Source organism: Leopardus geoffroyi, chromosome X, assembly GCF_018350155.1.
Source record: "Leopardus geoffroyi isolate Oge1 chromosome X, O.geoffroyi_Oge1_pat1.0, whole genome shotgun sequence".
NCBI lineage: Eukaryota > Metazoa > Chordata > Mammalia > Carnivora > Felidae > Leopardus > Leopardus geoffroyi.
The window spans coordinates 60,455,866-60,481,492 of record NC_059343.1 but is presented as its reverse complement, the minus strand read 5'-3'; the positions used below and the strand labels follow the sequence as shown (position 1 = coordinate 60,481,492).

At 36.6% G+C, this 25,627-nt stretch overlaps 2 long non-coding RNA genes across 5 annotated transcripts in view; one reads left to right on the top strand and one right to left on the bottom strand.

The window, feature by feature from the left end:
- Positions 1-5,369: 5,369 nt before the first annotated feature.
- Positions 5,370-25,627, bottom strand: part of LOC123594665 — an 81,296-nt gene continuing 61,038 nt past the window's right edge. Inside the window, exon 4 of one of the 2 annotated variants that reach the window (XR_006710829.1) lies at positions 5,370-5,543. This is a non-coding gene — a long non-coding RNA (uncharacterized LOC123594665). The remainder of the gene's footprint in view (positions 5,544-25,627) is intronic. The other variant, XR_006710826.1, reaches the window with a different exon arrangement.
- On the top strand, positions 13,282-17,451 carry LOC123594666. Of its 3 annotated transcripts, XR_006710831.1 has the most exons (3): positions 13,282-13,830; positions 15,453-15,588; positions 16,301-17,451. It is a non-coding gene; the product is annotated as an uncharacterized LOC123594666 (long non-coding RNA). The 3 variants fall into 3 exon arrangements; XR_006710832.1 differs by lacking the exon at positions 15,453-15,588; XR_006710833.1 differs by lacking the exons at positions 13,282-13,830; positions 15,453-15,588 and adding an exon at positions 14,791-14,843.

The window sequence follows — 25,627 nt, the reverse complement described above, 5'->3', positions numbered from 1 at the left end:
CCAGTCATCTGCATAGGCTCTCCTTGCCTGTAGTGGGCAGTCCTTGGTTTTACTGTGGCAAGTTTTAACTAGATGTGCTCTGGTCTGCTTGTGAAATGAGACCTGATACTACTTCCACTAGAACTAAAGCCATGCAGAACTCTTTAGTAGGGAAATGTGTTGTGGTCAGGGGCTTGTGCTGGTCTTCTGGGGAAGGGTCCTGTCACACTGGGTCTGAAGCAGTGGAGGACAGTCCCACCAGAGTGCAGGGATATGGGTTTGGTGTAAGCAAGTTAGGCAGCCAGTATTGGCACTGTGCTGCTTCACACAGAGGGCTCTGTGTTAATGTTGAAGGGTGGGGGGGGGGAGAGAAATGGCAACACCCAGCTCCTTTGTCCCTGGAGAGATGTCTCTGTAAACACTGCCTCTTAGGAATGCACTGGGAGAAGAGTAAATAATCTACTCCCTGTGTGCCCCAGGCATTCTTCAGATCACTGTTTCCATGCAGTCTACCCCCAGGTGGTTTGCTTGCCTTCCTTCCAGGACAGGGCCTTGCCCTCAGGGCTCTATCCCAGCCAAGCCTGCTGACCTTTAAAACTCAAGGCTTTAAACCCTGCTAGTTACAAGAACTCAGGAAATCAGCCCCTCTTTTTTTCCCAGCCAATGTCTTTGGGGGAAACCTTCTCCTTATGTGTTCCCATGTGTGCTTTCTTACTCTTCTCTCCACAACCATGGCTCCCTCTCCTCCACAGCACCCATGATGGGTTTCTCTCCTAAACCGAGTCTCCACACTTCCTACTTTCTTCAATGTGACCTCTTCTGTCCTTTTAGTTATGCAGTTCATTCTGTCAGTCTTCAGGTTGATTTCTGGGATAATTAGGGTGATTTGATAGTGATCTAGTTGTATTTGTGAGACAAGATAAGCCTAGTGTCCTCCTACTCCCCCACCATCTTCACACGCTCTTTTTTTAATCCATTCCATTATTCTATGTCTTTTGATTGGAGTATTTAGACCATTTGCATTAAAATAACTCATAGCATGTATTTACTGGCATTTTGTTAATTGTTTTGGATATTTTTATAGTTGTTCTTTCTTCCTTTCTTCTTCTCTTGCTCTCTTGTGGATGACAGCTTTATTATACTTGGATTCCATTCTTTTTTTGTGTATGTATTATAGGTTTTTGATTTGTGGTTACCATTAGGCTCATATATAACAAAATATGTGTAGCAGTCTATATTAAGTTGATGGTTCCTTAAATCTGAATACATTCTAAAAATTTTTTAATGTTTTATTTATTTTTGAGAGACAGAGCTTGAGCAGGGGAGGGGCAGAGAGAGAGGGAGACACAGAATCTGAAGCAGGCCCCAGGCTCTTGAGCTGTCAGCACAGTCTAATGTGGGGCTCAAACTCAATGGGGTTTGCCCCACTGGTTTTCAAAGCCAGATGTTATGGGGATTCATCTTCTGAGTGTAAGTCCCCAGTGCCTAGGGTGACTGGTATGGGATTTGATCTTCTTGCTTCTTTGTTCTTGTGGTGTCCCTCCTGTTTGTGACTAGTCTTGTTAGGGGTTTGTTTCCCAACCACATCTCTGCCCCTCCTAGCTTTTTTGATGTGGCCTCCTTTCTACAATTAACCGTGGAAGGTCTGTTTTACCAGTCTTCAGGTTATTTTCAGAGTCCAGTCAGTTTCACGGATGTAGCTGTTATCTCAGTGTGCACATGGGAGACAGTGAGCTCAGGATCTTCCTACTCTACCATCTTCCCTGAACTCCCCTTAAATGACCTTTTTATTCTCAAAGGGAAATTTTTTTCCCCAGTTTTATTGCACTATAATTGCCATACAGCATGGTATAAGTTTAAGGTATACAGCATAATGTTTTGACTTACGCATACTGTGAAATAATCACTACAATATGTTTAGTTAACATCCATTATTTCGTATAGATAATAAAAAAAGAAAAAAATGATTTCTTTTCTTGTGGTAAGAACTTTTAGTGTAACAGGGAGGAAATTTAACATGTATGGCCCCTTGCAGCTTCTATTTCCCTTGCTGCTGTTACCTATAGCTTAGAAGCTTCAGCTTAGCCCTGAACATATGCATGTTACAGGTAAGATTTGCAAAAACTGCTTTTTACTTAAAATCTACCTTATCCAAGGAGATAAAGAAGTATGTACAAAATGACTATGCTATGTTTGAAATTTACAGTAATGACATGACCAGATTTCTGTACACAAAGTTCAACTGACCAAGGACAAAGAAGTTACATGACCTTCCTGGGGTGTCTACAGACATCAGTAACCTTTTGACCCCTAGCCTCTCCTGCTTTCCCCTTTTGCTAACATAAAAGAAACTTGAATTTTATGTCAAGGGGAGATGGTTCTTTGGGACAACAGCCTGTAATCTCCTTGGTTTGATGGCTTACTGAATAGTCACTTTCCATATCCCAAATCCTGCCTTATGACTTACAGGCCTGTCAATGCAGTGAGCAGAATGAGCCTGGACTTGGTAACATTAGGATCTACTCTTAACAACTTTCAAATATACTATACAGCAGTATTAAATATAGTCACCGTGTTGTACATCTTCAGTATTTATAACTGTAAATTTGTACCTTTTGATCACTGTCATCCAATTCCCCCCTCCCACCCTATTTAGAGACTTTAACACTAATCCCGTACTCCTTGTTATTTTGGCTTCTGAAGTCTCTATTCTGTCCCCTAATAATTGCACAGAGATTTCCTTAAACATTTGAAGACAAAAAATCTTCATCTTTGACCATGGGCTCTGTGTTGGGGCACATCTCCAAAACTGAGTCCAGACAGTTTACACTTCTGCCTTTGTCTTCATTTCTTGCCTCCATAGCTACCCCTTTTGGAATAAGTAGTGCCCAAGTTGATTCAAGCCTTTGGTTAATTTCCAGAGTTCTAAAAAATGTTGATTCTGACAGTTTTTGTCTATTTGTTCACTGAATTTATGGGGAGGACATCAAATTTTGAGTATTTTACTCTGTCATTATTGCTGACAACATTACTATAATGGTTCAAAAATACATCTACCAGTTCTCTAATATTCATCCTTTACGTGGTAGAGTCTAAATACCATCATTTCACTCACAGAAGTAGAAAGTGAGAGACTTAGGGTCTACTCAGATTTTTTCTACATATACACACAGCCATGAGTAAGCATGTGGCCTTTTAGATTTCCAGAAATTTCACAGAGGTTTTCAAAGCCCTTTCAGATATATCATTCCCCAGACTTACCTCTCAAACTGTTTTGTTAATGTATTATATGCCCCGTTCCCTATTGCTTCAGGCAGCAGACACCTAAGACATTATCTTACACATATTTTCCATAAATGCCTCCTGAGAAACATCTTTATCACTAGATCAGTTCTGAGTTAAAGATATCTTAATAAAGATAAAATTCTGAATCAGTCTCCCAGGTAGCCATAAGACAGGTAAAAACAAATAATTAATTACATTTATTTATAATGTCAGTTCCAGGCATCTAGGCTGGTATTTTCACTACTAGCCAAGGATTGGAGAATAATACTGAGATAAATTAAAATGGCACAATTTGTGGTTCTCATTGAGAATCAATTACAGTTTTTGGAATAAGCATTGCCCAGGTTGATTCAAGACTTTGGTTAACTTCCAGAGATCAAAAAAAAAGTTGATTTTGACTATTTTTGTCCATTTGTTCATTGGTTTTGTGGAGAGGTAAGATTATGAGTCTTTTACTGTCACAATTGCTGACATCTCTCCTATAATGGTTTAAAAATACGTCTACAAACTCTCTAGTATTCATTCTTTAAATTAAAAAAAATTGTTAATGTTTATTCATTTTTGAGAGACAGAGAGACAGAAGAGGGGCAGACAGAGAGGGAGACACAGAATTTGTCTGTTTTAAGAGCAGTCCTGAAAAATATATTAGATGATAATCTTTTCCAGTGCTAATCAAATATTAGAAAAGGTAAAAGCCTATTAAAATAGATTCTAGATATAGTTCTTTTTTTTTTTAATTTTTTTAACGTTTATTTATTTTTGAGACAGAGAGAGACAGAGCATGAATGGGGGAGGGTGAGAGAGAGAGGGAGACACAGAATCTGAAACAGGCTCCAGGCTCTGAGCAGTCAGCACAGAGCCCGACGTGAGGCTCGAACTCACATACCACGAGATCGTGACCTGAGCTGAAGTCGGACGCTTAATCGACTGAGCCACCCAGGCGCCCCTCTAGATATAGTTCTTGACAGGTTGTCTGTTATACCTCTGAAATGATCTCTAAAGAAAATGAGAGAAATATATAAGCTGAGGGCCAGTTTTTTGTAGTGAATTTGGAAATTTCTGACGTGGCCTAGGAAAAATGTGACCACCAGGTGGCAGTAGCATACCATGAGTTTTATTCAGATGGTACTTTAATAAATTTGTGTGAAGAACGGGGGATGGGGGAATTCCTTACAGCATGGGACCTTACAGAGTCTCACAACTTAGAAGACGAGGAGGCAAAGAAACTTCAGTGAAAGAAGGGAAATAAGAAAGGGTCTTACTGTCTAGGTGGTATCACTCAGCAGCAAGATGGGGACTCTGGGTCAGGGAGCTCCACAAGGCAACAGGGGCTTGAGGTCATTTATAGCACCAGAATTTACCTTGTCACCAGCAGATTTACAAGTACAGTTTTATAAAGCATGCAAACCAGGCAAACCCAAAATGGCTAAGCAAATCCTTATAGGGGCTACATTTAAAGTAAATGCATACAATGTCTACATTTGTTAAAAATTGTACAAATTTGTAAAATGTGTAAAAAATTGAGTTTGTCACTGGTGGGCCTGCTGTGAAGAAGGAAACAATATAGGGCCAATATACAAGAGCCGTCTTTGGCTTATTTATTTAATTTTTGGCTTATTTATATAACAACTTCCCATGCCACTTAATATGAAGACAGTCTTCAATGATATACAGGTCTTTGTAGGTATGTTAATATTTTTAAAATGTCATTCAAGACAAAATAGCCTCTTCCCATTGTATGCCATGGGAATTCGCTGGTTCTCTAGAGGGTAAATCAGAATTAAATATTTACCTTGGGTTGGGGCTCCTGGGTGGCTCAGTTGGTTAAGCGTCTGACTCCTGATTTTGACTCAAGTCAGATTCTCATGGCTGTGAGATCGAGCTCTGCACTGGGCTCCGTGGTGTCAGTACAGGGCCTGCTTGAGATTCTCTCCCTCTCTCTGTGCCCCTCACCCTTCTCTAAGTAAACAAACTTAAAGAAAATATTTACCTTGGGAAAATATTTTTTTGAAACATAGGTGACTTACAGAGAACCAACTAAGATTCATATTAAGCTTTGTATGTGTTTTCTACATTTGTCTAAAAATTGCCACAAACTTAACAGCTTTAAATAAAATACATTTATTACATCGTGTTTTCTGCAGGCCAAGGATTTGTGACAGTTTACTTGTATCCTCTGTTTAGGGTCTCACAAGACTGTAACCAAGGTGTTAGCTGGGCTGCATTCTCATCTGGAAAAATAAATGGGGAAGAATATATTTCCAAGTTCATTCAGGTTGCTGAAATAATTTAAAAATTTTTAAATTAAAATTTAAAAAATGACAGGACCAAGAGAGGTTAAAATTTAAAAAATGACAGGGACCGAGAGAAATATCATGTTACCTAGGCATGATATTTCTCAGACTTAAGAAGATAACAAATTACTATGAATTCTGTATGTATATAAAATAGATTACTTTCTTTCCCATGTTTTTACTATTAGCTGCAATTTACTCTTTTACAATTGCCGTAGCTAATATTGTGATAGTAAAAAACACAACAAACATTAATTTTGTTTCCATTAGCCTACAAAAATCTTGATGACAGACACTTCTGAATATATGAGAAAATATTTTATTTTTGGAATAAAGTATCATAAATATAGCCCAACTTAAGAACACCGATAAGCGGTTATAAACTGGTTCTCAAATAAATTTGCCAGAGTGAGTTATAATTGCTCTACAGGTAAAGTTTTCTAATTATAATTGCTCTAACCTTTTAAGGTTAACATTTGAAAATATTATGAAAGAGAAATGAGAATTTTAATCTAATGCTTAAAAATCAGTCTTCCAAAATTAATTTGAGCAATCTAAGCTCTGAGATGTAAATTTGAAAGTGTTGTTTCTTCAGAAGAATTCTCCTCAAAAGAAATTCCAGGAAGAAATGACAGCCAGAGAATTGCTCAAAACAGAGACAAACAATGTATCTGAACAAGAATTTAGAATAACAGTCAAAAGACTAATAGCCTGGCTTTAAAAAAAAAAAAAAAAAAAAAAAAAAGGATAGAAGATAGCAGAGAATCTATTACTACAGAGATCAGAGACCTAAGAAATAGTCACAATGAATTAAGGAATGCTATAAATGAGATGCAAAATAATAAACTAGATGCAGTGACAGTGAGGATGGAGGAGAGAATAGGTGAAATCAAAGATAAAATTATGGAAAATGATGAAAAAAAGAGGGAAAATAAATGACTAGACCATAAGGAGAGAATTCAAGACCTAAGTGATTCAATGAAATGAAATAATACCTATATCATAGGAATTCCAGAAGAGAGAAGGTTTATTTGAACAAATGATAGCTGAGAATGTCTCTAATCTGGGGAAGGAAACAGGCATCCAAGTCCAAGAGGCACAGAGAACTCCCTTCAAAATCAACAAGAACAGGTAAACACCACGACATACCATCGTGAAACTGGCAAAATACAAAGATGAAGACAGAATTCTGAAAGCAGTTAGGGACAAACAGGTATTAAACCACAAGGGTGGACACATAAGGGTAGTAGCAGACCTGTCCATTGAAACTTGGAAGGCCAGAAGGAAGTGTCAGGAAACATTCAATGTGCTGAACAGGAAAAATATGCAGCCAAGAATCCCTTATCCAGCAAGGCTATCATTCAGAATAGAAGGAGAGATAAAGGTTTTCCAAGACAAAAACTAAAGGAGTTCACGCAGGAAATTCTAAGAGGGACTCTGTGACTGGAAAGCAGCAAAGATAACAAAGAACCAGAAACACCACCACAAGCATGAAACCTACAGATATCACAATGACACTAAATCCACATCTTTCAATAAGCACTCTGAATGTAAATGGACTAAATGCCCCAATAAAAAGACATAGGGTATCAGAATGGGTTAAAAAGAAAAAAAAAAAAAAAAAAGATCCATGTATATGCTGCCTACAAGAGATTCATTTTAGACCTGAGGACACCTGCAGATTGAAAGTGAGGGGATGGTGAACCACCTAATATGCTACCAGACATCAAAAGAAAGGTAGAGTAGTCATACTTACATCAGACAAACTATATTCTTTAAAAAGACTGTAACAAGAGATGAAGGGCACTGTATCATAATTAAGTGGACTATCCATCAAGAAGAGCTAACAATTATACATGTTTATGCCCCCAACATGGAATAACCAAATATATAAATCACAGACATAAATAAATGTATAGATAATAATACCATGATTGTAGGGGACCTTAATACTCCACTCATAGCAATGCACAGATCATCGGCGGAAGAAAATCAATAAGGAAACAATGGCTCTGAATGACACATTGGACCAAATGGACTTAACAGATATATTAAGAACTTTTCATCCAAAAGCAGCAGAATACACATTCTTCTCAAGTGTACATGGAACATTCTCTAAAATAGATCACACATTGGGTCAGAAAACAGCCCTCAATAAATATAAGAATTGAGATCATACCATGCATATTTTCAGATCACAGCACTATGAAACTTGAAATCAACCACGAGAAAAAATTTGGAAAGTCTCAAATACATGGAGGTTAAGGAATATCCTACTAAAGAATGAATGGGTTAACCAAGAAATTAAAGAAGAAATTTAAAAATATATGGAAGCAAATGAAAATGAAAACACAACAGTCCAAACCCTGTGGGATACAGCAAAGGCAGTCCTAAGAGGAAAATACATTGCCATTCAGGCCTATCTCAAGAAGCAAGAAAGGTCCCAAATATACAACCTAACCTCACACCTAAAGGAACCAGAAGGGCAGCAGCAAAGAAAGCACAAAGCCAAAAGAAAAGAAATAATAATGATTAGAGCAGAAATAAACAATATAGAATCTAAAAAAAAAAAAAAAAAAGTAGATCAATGAATCTAAGAGCTGCCTTTTTGAAAGAATAAACCAAATTGTTAAACCCCTAACTAGACTTCTTAAAAAGAAGAGAGTACCCAAATAGATAAAATCACAAATGAAAGAGGAGAGATGACAACTAACACCAAAGAAATACAATTATTAGACAACACTATGAAAAATCATATGTCAACAAACTGGACAATCTGGAAGAAATGGGCAAATTCCTAGACACTCACACGCTACCAAAACTCAAATGGGAAGAAATAGAAAATTTGAATACACCCATATCCAGTGAAGAAACTGAATCAGTTATCAAAAAACTCCCAAGTAAGAGTCCTGGACTAGATGGCTTCCCTGGGGAATTCTACCAGACATTTAAAGCAGTTAACTCCTATTCTCCTCAAGTTTTTTCAAAAAATATAAATGGAAAAAAAGCTTTCAGACTCATTCTAGGAAGTCAGCATTACCTTGATTCCCAATCCAGACAAAGACCCCACTAATAAGGAGAATTACAGGCCAATATCCCTGATGAACATGCATGCAAATATTCTCAACAAGATACTAGCAAATCTAATTCAACTGTATATTAAACGAATTATTCACCATGATCAAGTGGGATTCATTCCTGGGCTGCAGGGTTGGGTCAATAATTGCAAATCAATCAATGTGATACATCACATTAATAGAAGAAAGGATAAGAACCATAGGATCCTGTCAATAGAAGCAGAAAACACATTTGACAAAATACAGCATCCTTTCTTAATTAAAACCCTCAAGAAAGTGGGGATAGAAGGAACACACCTAAACATCATAAAAGCCATATATGAAAAGCCCACAGCTAATATCATCCTCAATAAGGGACAACAGAGAGCTTTCCTCCTGAGATCAGGAACACGACAGAGATGTCTACTCTCACCACTGTTGTCAGCAATCAGACAACAAAATGAAACACAAGGCATCCAAATTAGCAAAGAAGTCAAACTTTCACTCTTCGTAGATAACACAATACTCTACATGGGAAACCCGAAAGATTCCACCAAAAAAACTGGTAGAGCTGATACATGAATTCAGCAAAGTCGCAGGATATACAATTAATGTACAGAAATCAGTTGCATTTCTATACACCAATAATGAAGCAACAGAAAGATATCAAGGTATCGATCGCATTTAGAATTGCACCAAGAACTATAAAAATACCTAGGAATAAACCTAACCAAAGAGGTGAAAGATCTGTATGTTGAAAACTATAGAAAGTTTATGAAAGAAATTGAAGACACAAAGAAATCGAATCAGAAGATTTGGATCAGAAGAACAAATATTGTCAAAATGTCGATACTACCCAAAGCAATCTACAGATGCAATGCAATTCCAATCAAAATAGCACCAGCATTCTTCACAGAGATAGAACAAACAATCTTAAAATTTGTATGGAACCAGAAAAGACCCTGAATAACCAAAGTAATGTTTATTTATTTTTTTTTTTTTTAAATTTTTTTTTTTTCAACGTTTATTTATTTTTGGGACAGAGAGAGACGGAGCATGAACGGGGGAGGGGCAGAGAGAGAGGGAGACACAGAATCGGAAACAGGCTCCAGGCTCTGAGCCATCAGCCCAGAGCCCGACGCGGGGCTCGAACTCACGGACCGCGAGATCGTGACCTGGCTGAAGTCGGACGCTTAACCGACTGCGCCACCCAGGCGCCCCCCAAAGTAATGTTTAAAAAGAAAACCAAAGCTGGAGGCATCATAATCCCAGACTTTAGCCTGTATTACAAAGCTGTAATTGAGACAGTATGGTATTGGCACAAAAACAGACACTAGGCCAATGCAACAGAATACGAAACCCAGAAATGGACCCACAAACATATGGCCAACTAATCTTCAACAAACCAGGAAAGAGTATCCATTGGAAAAAAGACAGTCTCTTTAGCAAATGGTGCTGGGAGAACTGGACAACAACATGTATAAGAATGAAACTGGACCACTTTTTTTACACCATACACAAAAATAAACTCAAAATGGATGAAAGACCTAAATGTGAGATAGGAAGCCATCAAAATCCTCGAGAAGATAACAAGCAGCAACCTCTTGGACCTTTGCCACAGCAATTTACTTGACAGGTCTCTGAAGGTAAGGGAAGTAAAACCACAAATGAAATATTGGGATGTCATCAAAATAAAAACCTTCTGCACAAGAAAAGAAACAATCAACAAAACTAAAAGGCAACCAACAAAATGGGAGAATATATTTGCAAATAACATATTGGATAAAGGGTTAGAATCAAAAATCTATAAAGAACTTACCAAACTCAACACCCAAAAAACAAATAATCCAGTAAAGAAATGGGCAGGAGAGATGAATAGTCTCTTTTCCAAAGAAGACATCCAAAGGCAAACAGACACAATGAAAAGATGCTCAACATCAGTCATCTTCAGGGAAATACAAATGAAAACAAGCTGCTCAGAGTGGCTAAAATTAACAACTCAGGAAACAACAGATGTTGGCAAGGATGTGGAAAAAAGGAACACTCCTAAACTGTTGGTGGGAATGCAAACTGGTGCAGCCACTCTGGAAAAGTGTGGAGGTTCCTCAAAAAAATTAAAAAAGAATTACCCTACACCCCAGCAATAGCACTACTCAGAATTTGTCCAAAGGATACAGCAGTGCTGATTCATAGGGGCACATGCACCCCAATGTTTATAGCAGCACTATCAACAATAGCCAAACTATGGAAAGAGTCCAAATGTCCATCAATTGATGAATGGATAAAGAAGATGTGGTATATATACACAATGGAATACTATTCAGCAATGAAAAAGAAATACTGCCATTTGCAACAACATGGATACAACTGGAGGGTATTATGGTAAGCTTAAATAAGAGAAAGACAAACATTGTATGATTTCACTCATATGTGGAATTTGAGACACCTAACAGATGACCATAGAGAAAGGGAAGGAAAAATAAGATACAGAGACAGGGGCAAGCCCTAAGAGACTCTTAATTAGAGAAAACAGACTGAGGGTTGATGGGGGTGGAGGGCTGGGGAAGTGGGGAACCTGGGTGAAGGGCACTGAGGAGAGCACTTGTTGGGATGAGCATTGAGTGTTGTATATAAGTGATGAATCACAGGAATCTACTCTTGAAGCCAAGTTAGTTAACTTGACAATAAATAAATAAAAACAAAGAAAAAAGAAACTGTTGTTTCTTATTACTTCACTTCACACACATAAAGTAGTTGTATTAGTTAGGGTTCTCCAGATAAATAGAAATAGAACCAATAGGGGAGATGTATATATATATATACATACACACACACATACACATACATATACATATATTATAGAAATTTATTATAGGAATTAAATCATGTAATTATGAAGGCTAAGTCCCACGATCTGCTGACTGTAAACTGGACAATCAGAAAATCTGGTGGTATAATTCAGTCTGAGTCTGAAGTTCTGGGAACTAGGGGAGTCAATGGTGTAACTTAGTCAAGATTGAAAGCCTACGGGAGGAGAGAGGTGCTGCTATAAGTCCTGGAGTCTGAAGCCTGAGAACCAGGAACTCCAATGTCTGATAGGAAAGAGAATTCCTTTGCCTTTTTGTTCTATTGAGGCCCTCAACAGATTGGATGGAATTTCTCAAATAAAAATGTTCAAAATATTTTCATGTACTTATGGCTGCTGATGTATCAACTTTGGAGAAATGTCTTATTTAAGCTCTTGGTGTATTTGGTTTTGAGTTTATTTATTTTGAGAGAGAGAGAGTGAAAGAGAAAGGAAGACAGAGAGAGAGAGCAGAGGAACAGAGAGGGAGAGGAGAATCCCAAGCAGGTTTTGCACTGTCAGCATGGAGTCTGATGTAGGGCTTGATGTGGGATTTGACATGGGACTGGAAGAAGGGTTTGAACTCACACTGTGAGATCATGACCTGATCAAAAGTCTGATGCTTAACCAACTAAACCACCCAGGTGCCCCTCTTGGTGCATTATAAATTGGGTTTTGTTTCTGTTTTTTAATTGGAAGTGTTCTTTATATATTCTGCATGCTAGTACTTTCTTTTTAAAAAAAATTAATGTTTTTATTTGATTTTTGAGAGACAGAATGCAAGCAGGGGGGAGAAGCAGATAGAAAGGGAGACACAGAATCCCAAGCAGGCTCCAGGCTCTGAGCCATCAGCACAGAGTCTGACGCGGGGATCAAACCCCTGAACCGCAAGATCATGACCTGAGCTGAAGTCAGATGCTTAACCAATTGAGCCATCCAGTCACCCCACATGCTAGTACTTTCTTAAATATATTTTTTCCAAGTATTTCCAGTTTTGTGGGTTGTCTTTTCACTTTCCTGACAATGTCCTATGGTATAAAAGTTTATGTTTGATGGAAGTCCAATTTATTTTCTTTTCGTGATTTTAATTTCAGTGTTATACCTAAGAATCAACTGCCAAATTAAAGGTCAGGAAAATTTAACTATATTTTCTATTAAAGTTTTTATAGTGTTAGCTCATACATTTAGCTTTTCATTGATTTTGAGTTCATTTTTGTAAAGGGTATGAAGTAAAGGTCCAACTACATTCTTTTCTAAGTTGCTCTCCAGTTGTTGAAGGACCATCTGTTGAAGAGATTATTCTTTCATAATTGAATCATCTTGGCAACCTTCTAAAAATCAATTAGCCATAGATGTATGGGAGTATTTCTGGACTCTCTTTTCTATTCCATTGGCTGATATGTCTATCCTTATAAAAATACCACATTGTTTAGATTACTATAACTTTGTTGTAAGGTTTGAAAAAAGGAAGTGTCCATCATCTAGATTTGTGTTTCTCAAGATTGTTTAGGCTATCCAGGGCCCTTTGTAATTCTGTATCTATTTTAGGATCAGCTTTTCCATTTCTATAAAAATGACAGTTGATGGGGCGCCTGGGTGGTGCAGTCGGTTAAGCGTCCGACTTCAGCCAGGTCACGATCTCGCGGTCCGTGAGTTCGAGCCCCGCGTCGGGCTCTGGGCTGATGGCTCAGAGCCTGGAGCCTGTTTCCGATTCTGTGTCTCCCTCTCTCTCTGCCCCTCCCCCGTTCGTGCTCTGTCTCTCTCTGTCCCAAAAATAAAAATAAACGTTGAAAAGAAAAAAAAAAAATTAAAAAAAAAAAATGACAGTTGAGATTTTGATAAGGATTGCATTCAATCTGTATATCACTTTAAGGGCTGACAACATGCTAAAATATGCTTTCCAGTAAATGAACGCAGGATGCCTTTCCATTTGTTTAGGTTTTCTTTCATTTCTCTCAGCGAAGTTTTATAGACTTAAATTTACAAGCCTCCCACCTACTTGAATAAATGTACCCTATTTTATTCTTTATGCTAATATTATAGATGGAATTGTTTCCTTATTTTTCCTTTTGCATTGTACATAGCTACTGTAAAAAAATACAACTGACTTTTGTGTATTTTGCAAATGTTCTGAAACCTTGCTGAATTTCTTACAAGCTCTACTGGTTTTTCACGCAGATTCTTTAGGACTTCCTACATGTAAGATCATGTCATCTGAGATTAAGACAGCTTTACTTCATCCATTCCAATTTCAGTGTATTTTATTCTTTTTCTTGCCTGACTGCTCTGGCTAGAACTTGTAGCACAAAGCTAAATACGAGTGGCATCATAGTTTTATTTGTGATAACAAAGGGAAGACAGACTTTTCACAGTAAGTATGTTAGCTGTTTTTCACAAATGCTTTTCATCCTGTTGAGGAAATTCCATTCTATTCTTAGTTTGTAGAGCTTTGTACATTGTGAAAGGGTGTGGAGTTTGTTAACATGTTGCTACATTTGATTTACTAGTACTTTATTAAGGTTTTTGGCATTTATAGATAAGGTATATATAGGTTGTGTTTGACACTGGTACAAGGGAAATGTCTCAAAATGAGTTGGAGTGTTTTCTCAATTCTATTTTCTGAAAGAGGTTGAAGAGTGGTATTAATTCTTTAATTTCTGAAAGAACTCACCAGTGGAACAATTTGGTACTAGGCTATTCTTTTGTCAGGTCATTTTTTAAAACACAATTTCCTGATATGAAATCCATATAACATCAAAGTAACAATTTTAAAGTAAACAGCTTAGTAGCATTAAATCCCATTCACGTGATCTACCTGCAAAATGTTCACCTCACTCAAAACACTATAGTCATTAAACAGTTTCTCCACATTGCCTCTCCGAGCTCGTGGCAGCTACCAATCAAAATTCTTTTTCAAAGGAATTATCTATATGTATGGAATCATACATGCAACCTTTGTGTCTACTTTCATTCACTTCGCATAATGTTTTGTTAAGTTCATCGACACTATAGCATGTATCAGTAATTCATGACTTTTCATGCCTGAATAATACTCCATTTTATGCATATACCAAAATTTTATTACTTTGGACATTTGCACTGTATTCTACTACGGCTAAACCATTTTAAATAGCAGTTATGTTGACATTTCAATTTATGCACATTCTTGCCAAGACTTATTATTTTTCATGCTTTTTAAAAACCATGTTTATTTTGAAAGAGAGCACACAAGCAGGGGAAGGGCAGAGAGAGGAGAGGAAGAATCCCAAGCAGACTCCACGCTATCAGCACAGAGCCCCAACGTGGGGCTCTATCCCATGAACTGTGAGATCATGACCTGAGCCAAAAGTAAGAGTCGGATGCTTAACTGACTGAGCCACCCACGTGCCCCTATTCTTCATGCTTAAAAATATTTTTCACACTTAGTCATTTTTGAGAGTGAGACAGGCAGAGCATGAGTGGGGAAGGGGCAGAGAGAGAGGGAGACACAGAATCCAAAGCAGGCTCCAGGCTCTGAACTGTCAGCACAGAACCCCACGTGGGGCTTGCACCCATGAACCGTGAGATCATGACCTGAGCCGAAGTCGGACACTTAACCGACTTCAAGCCACCCTGGCGCCCCTTTCACGCTTTTTAAATTACAAGCAAACTAGTGGATGTGAAATGATCTCACTGTGGTTCTGATCTGCACTTCACTTATGTCTAATGTAAAGAATGTTTCATGTGTTTTTTGTCCATTTGTACATTTTCTTTGAAAAAATGTCTTTTCAAGATTTTGCATTTTAATTGTCAATTTGTTATTGAGATGTGACCAGGTTTTTAAAAAATACATAACATATTCTTGATACCAGACCTTTATTTAATATATGCTTTGTAAATATTTTCTCATCGTCTGCATATTGTCATTTTATTTTCTTGGTAATGTCTCTGGATGCATGGAAGTATTAATTTTTGATAAATTGAATATATTATTTGTTTTTGCTTCTGCTTTAGGAATCACATTTAAGATTCTATCATCAAATCCAAGGTCATGAAGATTTATTCCTATTTTCTACTGAAAGTTATAGAGATTTAACTCTTGTATTTGGGATGCTGATACATTTTGAGTTAATTCCGTAGAAGGTGGAAGGTAGGAGTCCATCTTCATTTCTTTGCATGTGGAAATCCAGCTGTCCAAGCACTATTTGTTGAAGGGACTGTTCATTCCTGTAAATCATCTTGGAACCCTCATCAATAATCAACTGGGTACAGATGTATGGATTTATTTCTGGAACCTCAATTCTATTCCAGATTCTATTAAGCTTTGAAATAAAAACTTGAGTCCTTCGACTTTATTCTTTTTCAAGATTGATTTGGGTATTCAGAAACCCTAGCAATTTTATATGAATTTCTGGATTAGCTTTTTCACTTCTGCATAAAATGCTGTTCAGATTTTCAAAGAGATTGCATTGAATGTGTAGATCACTATGGGTTGCACCAACATCTTAAGAACATTGTATTACATTACATGAACACAGGATGTTTTGCCATTTATTTACATGTTCTCTAATGTATTCCAGCAAAGTTTTGCAGTTTTCACTGAACATGTATTTTACCTCTCAGGTTAAATTTATCCCTAGGTATTTTCTTTTGTATGCATGGAATTATGTTAATTTTTCACACTGTAATTAGCTATAGAAATGCAATTAATTTTATGTGATTTTTAACCCTTTAACTTTCCTGATTCTGTTATTATGTCTGAAACTGTGCCCGTAGGGTTAATGAGGTTCAAACTAGCAGAAAATTTAAAACTTGTGTTTCAGAGAACTGTTTCCCCCTAATCAGCCATTGTATCTTTTCAGAACCCACCAATAAATCCACTAGCTGTCTCTGCAGAAGCCTGGACTCAAGGTCAACTAATATGGTTCCAGCCTATGAAGAAGCAAAGTTCCATTCAGTTTATGCCAGTTCTGAGAGCATGCAAGTAGCTCCTTCTTCTTGTCCTAAGATAACCTTCTGACATCAGGGACTGAATTTTGCCTCATTTTTATGTTAACTTTCCACCCCAAAGTGAACAAGGAATGTATTTACATATATGTTTGCTCAATGAGCATGTTCCACCTTTCCTCATGAATAGTCACAAGTTTCCCCACTCTTTTCTTCAATATGTATGTAATCTCAACTCCTATGGTTATAAAAAACTTGTTCTCTCCACCTTTGCGGAATTGGATTTGAGGCTTGCCCTCCTGTCTCGTCTGGCTGCCTCTCAAATAAACCCTTTCCTTACTGCATACTGTTATTTTAAAATGCATAGATTCATCTAAACAACACGAAGCAAAAACTTCTATAACCAACAAAATAACTTGTCTACTCTCATACTTAACCTCAGGAAAACAACTTATTCTGTGTTACTATACTTTGCTTTTACCAAAACATCATCTGTATATAGGAATTTTGAATATGGATTCTTTCACCTACCAAAACCCATTTGAAATTCATCTATATTGCTCATGTATCAATAGTTCATTCTGCATTATTGTTTAGTTTTACATTATATGGATGTAGCACATTTTATTCATCCAATACTCTATTTGAGGGTCATTCAGGTTTTTTTCCAGTTTGGGCTGACAAAAAAAAAAAAAAAAAAGCTACTATGTTTTGATGGTGCACAACATTAATGCACAGTTCTATGTTAGAACACAGATTATTATTTCAACTTGGATAAATACCTTTAAGAGTAACTGCTTGGCCATATAATAGATGTACATTTAATTTTATAAGAAACTGACAAACTGCTTTTACAAAGTACCTGTCTCATTTGATAAGGAATGCATAGGAATTCCATTTATTCTGTATCTTTAGCAGCACTTTAAAATGTTGGTTTTTCTTATTCAGCCATTCAAGATGTTTAGTGACGTCATGGTGATTTTAATCACCATTTCCTTAATGACAAATGGATGCTATTTTTCTATTTGCTTGTGTATTAACAAAAAATATATTTCCATCTTTTGTACACTTAATTGTGATATAATTCATATACTACAAAATTAACCCTTTTCACTACCCACTTATCATTCCTTCTAGTCTCTGAAAACTACTCTTTACTTCTGCTCTATCACATAATAAATGGCATTTTGTGTCTGACTTCTATCATTTGCATAATATTTTCAAATTCATCCATATTGTACCAAGCATCAGTACTCTATTTTTTTTTTCATTGTAGAATTTTTTTTTTTTTATCAATAGGGGATCACTTTCATTATTTTTTTATTTTCTATTTTTTTAAATTTACATCCAAATTAGTATATAGTGCAACAAAGATTTCAGGAGTAGATTTTTTAGTGCCCCTTACCCACTTAACCCATCCCCCCTCCCACAACCCCTCCAGTAACCTTCAGTTTGTTCTCCATATTTATGAGTCTCTTGTTTTGTCCCCTTGCCTATTTTTATATTATTTTTGTTTCCCTTCCCTTATGTTCATCTGTTTTGTCTCTTAAGTCCTCATATGAGTGAAGTCATAGTACTTTATTCTTTTTATTATAATTTATTTCACTTTTTTGGCAGTGTCTCTTTAAGCATGAAAGTTATTAATTTTGATGAATTTTATGTACAGGTTGTCTTTGGCTGCTTGTACTTTACATATCATATCAAATCCAAGGTCACGAAGATGTACAACTGCTTTGGTTATTTCAGCTCTTAAATTTAGGTCTTTGATTCATGTTGTCATCATTTTTGCAGTGTTAAATCCTTGGACAAACTTCTTGTGTTTGGAATGGGGATATCCACGTATCCCAATATTATTTGTTGAAAAGATTATTGTTCTCCACTGCACTGTCTTGACACCCTTTTCAGGAAATCAATTAATCATATAGATATATTTGTGGACTTTCAATTCTATCCTTCCATATGCCTTTGTAACCTAACCTATAGGTCTATCCTTACAATATTACTATTCTTATGTACTGGATTTTTGTACTAACTTTTAAAAAAGTAAAATGTAAGTTCTGCACTGCAGTCCTTTTTCAGATTGCTTTGTCCATTCTGTAGCTGTATTTCCACGTGAATTTTAGAATCAGCTTGCCAATTTCTACAAAAAAAGCCAGTTAGAACATTGATGAGACTGTACTAAATCTCTGGATCAATTTGGGGAATACTGCCAATCGTATTCATTTCCTAGAGCTGCCTAACAAACTACCACTGGAAAGCTTAAAACAAGAAAAACTGGTTCTTCCACAGTTCTGGAGACTAGAAGACAGAAATGAAATTGTCAGCTTAAAGCAAGTGAAATTAATTCTCTCACAATTCTGGAGGACAGAAATCTGAAATCAAAATATTCACAGCCGTGCTTCTTCTGAAGGCTTTTCCATATTTCTCTAAGCTTTTAGTGTAGCTAGCAATCCTTAGTGTTCTTGATCATGTAGAAACATCAATCTCTGCCTTTGTAATCATATGCCATTTTCCCTGTATATCTCTTTCTTTTGTGTCCTCTCCTTACAGGAACACCAGTCCCATTGGATAAAAGCCCCAACCTCCTCCAAAATAACCTCATATTAACTTGATGACATTTGCAAAGCCCCTATTTCCAAATAAGATCAAATTCATAGGAAACAGAGATTAGAATTTAATAATATCTTTTAGGGGTACATAGTTCAACCCAGGACACCATCTTAACATTACAAATTTTTCCAATTCATGAACAAGGTGTTTAGCTCTTAAATTTCTTGTAATGTGGTTTTCCTAGTTGTCAGTGTAAAACTCTTACACACTTCTTTTGTTCAATTTATGCCTAAGTATTTTATTCTTTTGGATACTATTGATGGGGAAACATAAGGTAAGCTGACAGGCTGCAAACACTTCCCCCAACCCTAGGTGGGATATGTGTGATATTCCTCAGGCACTCCTGACTGTCCATGGGTCTCCATCAGTTTGTAAATATCTTAGTAAATTACAAGAAAAAGGCAATCTTATCAGTAGCCTAATCTCCAGAAACCTATAGGCTCAGTTTTCTGGAGCCCCAACATCACCCCTCAATAGTGATATGGGGAAACAAAGGCAAAAGGAAATGGCAGGTAAAATTAAATTTCCTTACAACCTGCAGCCCATTGACAGATAATTGAGGCTGGCAGAGGAAAACATTTCTCCAGGAACTCCCTACTGTCTTCATGTTAATGCTTTGCTAGAGGGAAAAACAACCTTAGCTTGACAATAGCAAGGCCTCAGGTATCTCAGAGTCCTCTTTAGCATATCAAAGTCCCTCTGGAGGCCTCCCTTTTGACTTTACCTCCCCCAACCTCAAAGTATATACTGAACCACTCTTCACAACCCCAGTGCACTTCTTTCTGCCCAAGGGTCCAGTCCCCATGCTTTAATAAAATCACCTTTTTGTACCAAAGACATCTTCAAGAATTCTTCCTTGGCTGTTGTAGACTCTGGACCCCACGAACTCCCACCATCACCCCAAAACTTCAGCACTATTGTAAATGGAATTTTCATAGTTTCATTTTCAAACTGTTCATTGCTACTATACAGAAATACAACTTATTTTCTATTTTTTCTTCTATCTGGCAATCTTCCTGAAATCATTTATTAGATCTAATCATGTTATGTGGGTTACCTAGGATTTTCTACATACAAGATCATTTCATCTGTGAATACAATTTTTCTTCTTCCTTTCCAATCTAGATGCAATTTGTTTCTCTTGCCTTGAACGACCTGAATGAAATTTCTAGTATAATGTCAAAAAGAAGTAGTAAAAGCAGACATTCATGTCTTGCTCCTGATCTCAAGGGGAAAGTATTGAGTCATTAAACATTAAGTTTCTTGGGGAGCCTGGGTGGTTCAGTCAGTTGAGCGTCTGACTTCGGCTCAGGTCATGATCTCACAGTTCGTGAGTTCAAGCCCCATGTTGGGCTCTGTGCAGACAGCTCGGAGCCTGGAGCCTGCTTTGGATTCTTTGTCTCCCTCTCTCTCTCTCTGTCCCTCCCCAGCTTGCGCTCTGTCTCTCCCTCTCTCAAAAATAAACATTAAAAAAAATTTTTTTTAAAAACACACATTAAGTTTCTTAGCTGGAGATTATTCCTAAATACCCATTATCCGGTTGAGAAAGTGATCTTCCATTCCTTAACATGAACACGTGTTGGATTTTGTCAAGTGCTTTATATCATCTATTGTGCTTATGTGCATTTTAAAATGCATCCATTTTCTGGATGTACCACAGGTTATTCATCCATTCACCTACTAAAGGACATCTTTTTTACTTCCACCTGGGCAATTATGAATACAACTGCTATAAACATTCATGTGCAGACTGTGTAGACATAAGTTTTCAACTTTTTTGGGTAAATATCAAAGAGCATGATTGCTGGATTGTATGATAAGAGTCTGTTTACTCTTGTAAGAGCCATTTTGAATCTCTACCAGCAATGAAGGAGAGTTACTGATGTTCCACATTCTTGTCAGCACATGGTATTGTCAATGTTTCAGAATTTGGCCATCTCATAGGTATGTAGAGGTATCTCATTGATGTTTTTAAATTTACATTTCCCTTATGTTTACAACATATCTGTATATTTTCTTTGGTGAGGTGTCTGTTAAGGACTTTGACCCACTTTAAAAATTCTTAGGGGCTGTGGGGGGTGGGGGATGGCCTAAATGGGTAAGGGGCATTAAGGAATGTACTCCTAAAATCATTGTTGCACTATATGCTAATTTGGATGTAAATTAAAATAAAATATCTTGAAAAAAATAAAAATTAAAAAAAATTTAAAAAATTCATTGTATATACTAGATTAACAGCTCTTTATCAGATATGTCTTAAGCAAATATTTTCTCCCAATGTGTAGCTTGTCCTGACAATCTCGGGACATTGTCTTTCACGAAGCAGAGATTTTTAATTTAATGAAGTCTAGCTTATCAACTATTTCTTTCATAGACTGTGCCTTTGGTGTATCTAAAGAGTTATTGGCATACCAAGGTCACTTAGGTTTTCTATTATCTTGTAGGACTTTAAATTTGCATTTTAAATATACTGTAAAATGCCTGGGATTCATTTGGAGTTAATTTTTACAAAGAGTGTAAGGTTTGTGTCTAGATTCATTTTTCCCATATGCATATCTAGTAGTTCCTGTTAGTTCTAACACTGTTTGTTAGAAAGATTACTTTTGCTTTCATTGTATTGACATTGTTCCTTTGTCATAGGTCAGTTGGCAATATTTATTTGGGTCTATTTCTGGCTATCCTATTTCACTGATATATTTATTTGTTGGATAATACCACAGTATTTTGATTACTGTATCTTTAAAGTAAGTCTTGATGTACAATAGTATCAGTCCTCTAAGTTTGTCCTTCTCCTAGAATAATGTGGTTGGAAATGTGGGGTCTTTTTGTCCCTCCATATAAACTTTAGAAGCAGTTCGTTGATATCCACAAAATAAGTTCCTGAGATTTTGATTAGGATTACATTGAATCTATCAATCAAGTAGGAAAGAACATACATCTTAAAGATACTGAGTCTTCCTTATCCACAAACAGGAGTATCTCTCCATTTATTTAAATCTTGATTTCTACCATCAGAATTTTATAATTTTCCTCAAATAGATCTGGTATATATTTTATTAAATTTCTACTTACGTATTTCATTTTGGGAGGTGTCAATGTAAATGGTATTGCATTTTAACTTTAAATTCCACTTTTTAGGGGCGCCTGGGTGGCGCAGTCGGTTAAGCGTCCGACTTCAGCCAGGTCACGATCTCGCGGTCCGGGAGTTCGAGCCCCGCATCAGGCTCTGGGCTGATGGCTCAGAGCCTGGAGCCTGTTTCCGATTCTGTGTCTCCCTCTCTCACTGCCCCTCCCCCGTTCATGCTCTGTCTCTCTGTGTCCCAAAAAATAAAAATAAAACGTTGAAAAAAAATTTAAAAAAAAAAAAAAATAAATTCCACTTTTTAGTGGTGGTATACAAAAAAGCAATTGACAAAAACCTTGTATCTCACAACCTTGCCACAATCATTTTAGTTCCAGTTTGTGTGTGTGTCAATTTGGATTTTCTACACAATCACATCATCTGCAAAGACAGTTATACTTTTTCCTTCCCAATCTGTATTCCTTTAAGTTCTATTTTTTGCCCTATTGCATTAGCTAGAATTTCCAGTACAATGTTGAAAAGAAGTGGTAAGAGGTGACATCCTCGCTTTTACCTGATTTTAATGAGAAAGCTTCTAGTTTCTCACCATTAAGCATAATGTTAGCTGTAGGTTGTCTATGGATAGATCATCTTTATGAGATGAGGGAATTCCCCTCTATTCCTAGTTTACTGTAACTTTTTATCACAAATGGGTGTTGGATTTTGTGAAATGCTTTTCCTGCAAGTAAAATCATATGGTAATTATTTTTCTTTGGCTGACTTATTTCACTTAACATAATACCCTCTATGTCCATCCATGTTGTCACAAATGGCAAGATCTCATTATTTTTAATGACCGAGTAATATTCCATTATATTACTTATACACACCCACACACATCTTTATCCATTTACCTACTGATAGACATTTGGGTTGTTTCCGTAACTTTGCTATTATAAATAACACTACACTAAACACAGGGGTGCATGTTATCTGTTTAAGTTAGTGTTTTTTGCTTTCTTTGAGTAAATACCCAGTGATGGGATTATGGGATCATATGATATTTCTATTTTTAATTTTTTGAGGAGGCTCTATACTGTTTTCCACACTGGCTATACCAGTTTACATTCCTAACCACCAGTGCACGAGGTTTCCCTACTTCCCAAATCCTCATAAACATTTGTTATTTATTGGCTTATTGATACTAGCCATTGTGACTGATGTGAGGTAGTATCTCATTGTGGTTTTTATTTGCATTTCCCTAATGATTAGCAATGCTGAGCACACCCTCATGTGTCACTTGCTATCTGTATGTCTTTTGAAAAATATCTATTCAGGTCCTCTGCCCATTTTTTTACTGGATTGTTTTGTTGGTGTTGAGTTGTATAGTTCTTTATATATTTTGGATATTAACCCTTTCTCAGATATATCATTTGCAAATGTTCTCCCATCAAGTAGGTTGCCTTTTTATTATGTTGATGGTTTGCTTTGCTGTGCAAGGTTTTTTATTTTGGTGTAGTTTCAATAGTTTATTTTTGCTTTAGTTTCCCTTGCCTTAGAAGACATAGCTAGAAAAATGTTGCTAAGGCTAATATCTAGGAGATTACTTCCTGTGTTCTCTTCTAGAAGTTTTATGGTTTCAGGGCTCACATTTAGGTCTTTAATCCCTTGTGAGTTTATTTTGGTGTATGGTGTAAGAAAGTGGCCCAGTTTCAGGACAGTTACATGTAAAAGAATGAAACTGACCTAGGGGGCTAGGGCTTACTGAGACAGCAGGCCTGTTAGGGTGTCCAGACCCTGCTATTGTCTGCACTACCAAAGTGGAAGGAAATGTAAACATTAGTGTCTATCAGCCCCCCCCCCCCAACCCTGGAGAGAATTCCAGCAGGCCACCTACCATTTGGCAGAAGAGTAGTTCCTTTATATTTTAGTTGCCTTTTCCAACTACAATTTTTCTGTGCCCCAGGGCAGATGAATCTGCTTCTGGTCCCTCAGTACTGTCCTTCCCTACTGCAGTTTTAAGCATCAGGAATAGGTTTCCCATCATTAGTGTGTCTCTCCTACCATTCTCTAGGTTATCCCTCTCTATCCTTTGTTGTATAGAAGCTGTCCAGACTTCTTAAATATATGTGTTTTTGTTTATATATATTTGTGTATCTGTGTATATGTACACATGTACTTCCTAGCTGAAAGGGCAAAAACCCCAGGAGCAATGAGCAACCTACTGCCTAGATCTCGGTTTCTAAATACTATTCCTCCACTAAAAGGTTCCTAAAAAAAATGTATAATTGTAAGATGAGGCAGGATAGGTACAAGATGAGTCTTACAACGACAAAAGTAAGGACGTACTCAAATATGTGTTGGGGATATATCACAAAAACACAAAAAGACAGTTTGAAGGGGCTCACACTGTCCAAAAAATCTAGATCATTTTGATCACAAAAATAAATATGATAAATTATAAGCCATTGAAAAACAGCTAAGAATTCGAATCCCTCATGATAATTAATAAATAAATCAGAGAGAAGGTAGGTTTTGTGCTTATGGTATTATGCTGAGGCCTGACTGATAAATCTAGAGAGAGTACCAGAGTTACAAAACAATCATGGTAAATAATGGGCAAGGTAAAAGGCTAAGTACAAGGAGACATGTTTGATAGGGAGAATATTTTCCTGATCATAAATGTCTCACTACATTTTGATGGAATTGTTGTGTATTCTAGACTGCAACAACATGAATATTCAGGTTGCCATACTGTACTACAGTTTTTCAAGGCTGTAGAAATGCTGCAGATTAAAGAAGGCTAAAAAGACATGACAAGTAAATGCAATACTTGTACCTAGACTGAATGCAAACTTAGAAGGGGTAAAAATGCTATTAAGAAAACATGGCTATGTAATATGAAGGGTAGTTTAGAAAAATGAGGTTGACAAATTTACTATGTTTATAAAAAAAATTCCAATTCTTAGGAAGTATCCACTTAAGTATTTATAAGTAAAGGACCAAACAGTCTAGAAAAAAACTATTCACAGTGGAAGAGGAGGAGCACAAAAGATAAAACAAGTGATGTAAAATGTGAACAAAAGACAAATCTTGATAAGGGAATAAATGTGTTCATTGTATTATTTTTTGGTAAATCGTTGAAGTATGAAATTGTTTTCAAACAAATTTTTAGGAAGAGTATCTACAACATTAAAAAAAAAAAAACTAACGTAAAACAGAATCCAGAATATTAAAAGTCACAAATCAATTAACAAAATTAAAAAATAAAACAAGCCAACAGATAACAGTAAATGACATGAACAGAAACTTCAGAAAATAAAAAAGCAATCAGTAATAAGGCTATGAAAAGATCTTGGCATAAGCACAAGATACCATTTTATATCCATTATACTGGCAAATTTTTAAAAACAAATAACAACAAACTGCTGAAAAGAACAAGTGGGGGTGGGGGGGAAGGGATATAGACAGGAAAGAAAGAAAATGATATAGAGAAACCAATATTCTCAGACCCTTTGGTGAAAGTATAAATTAGGACAATCAATCTGGAGAGTAACACACATTTCACTTT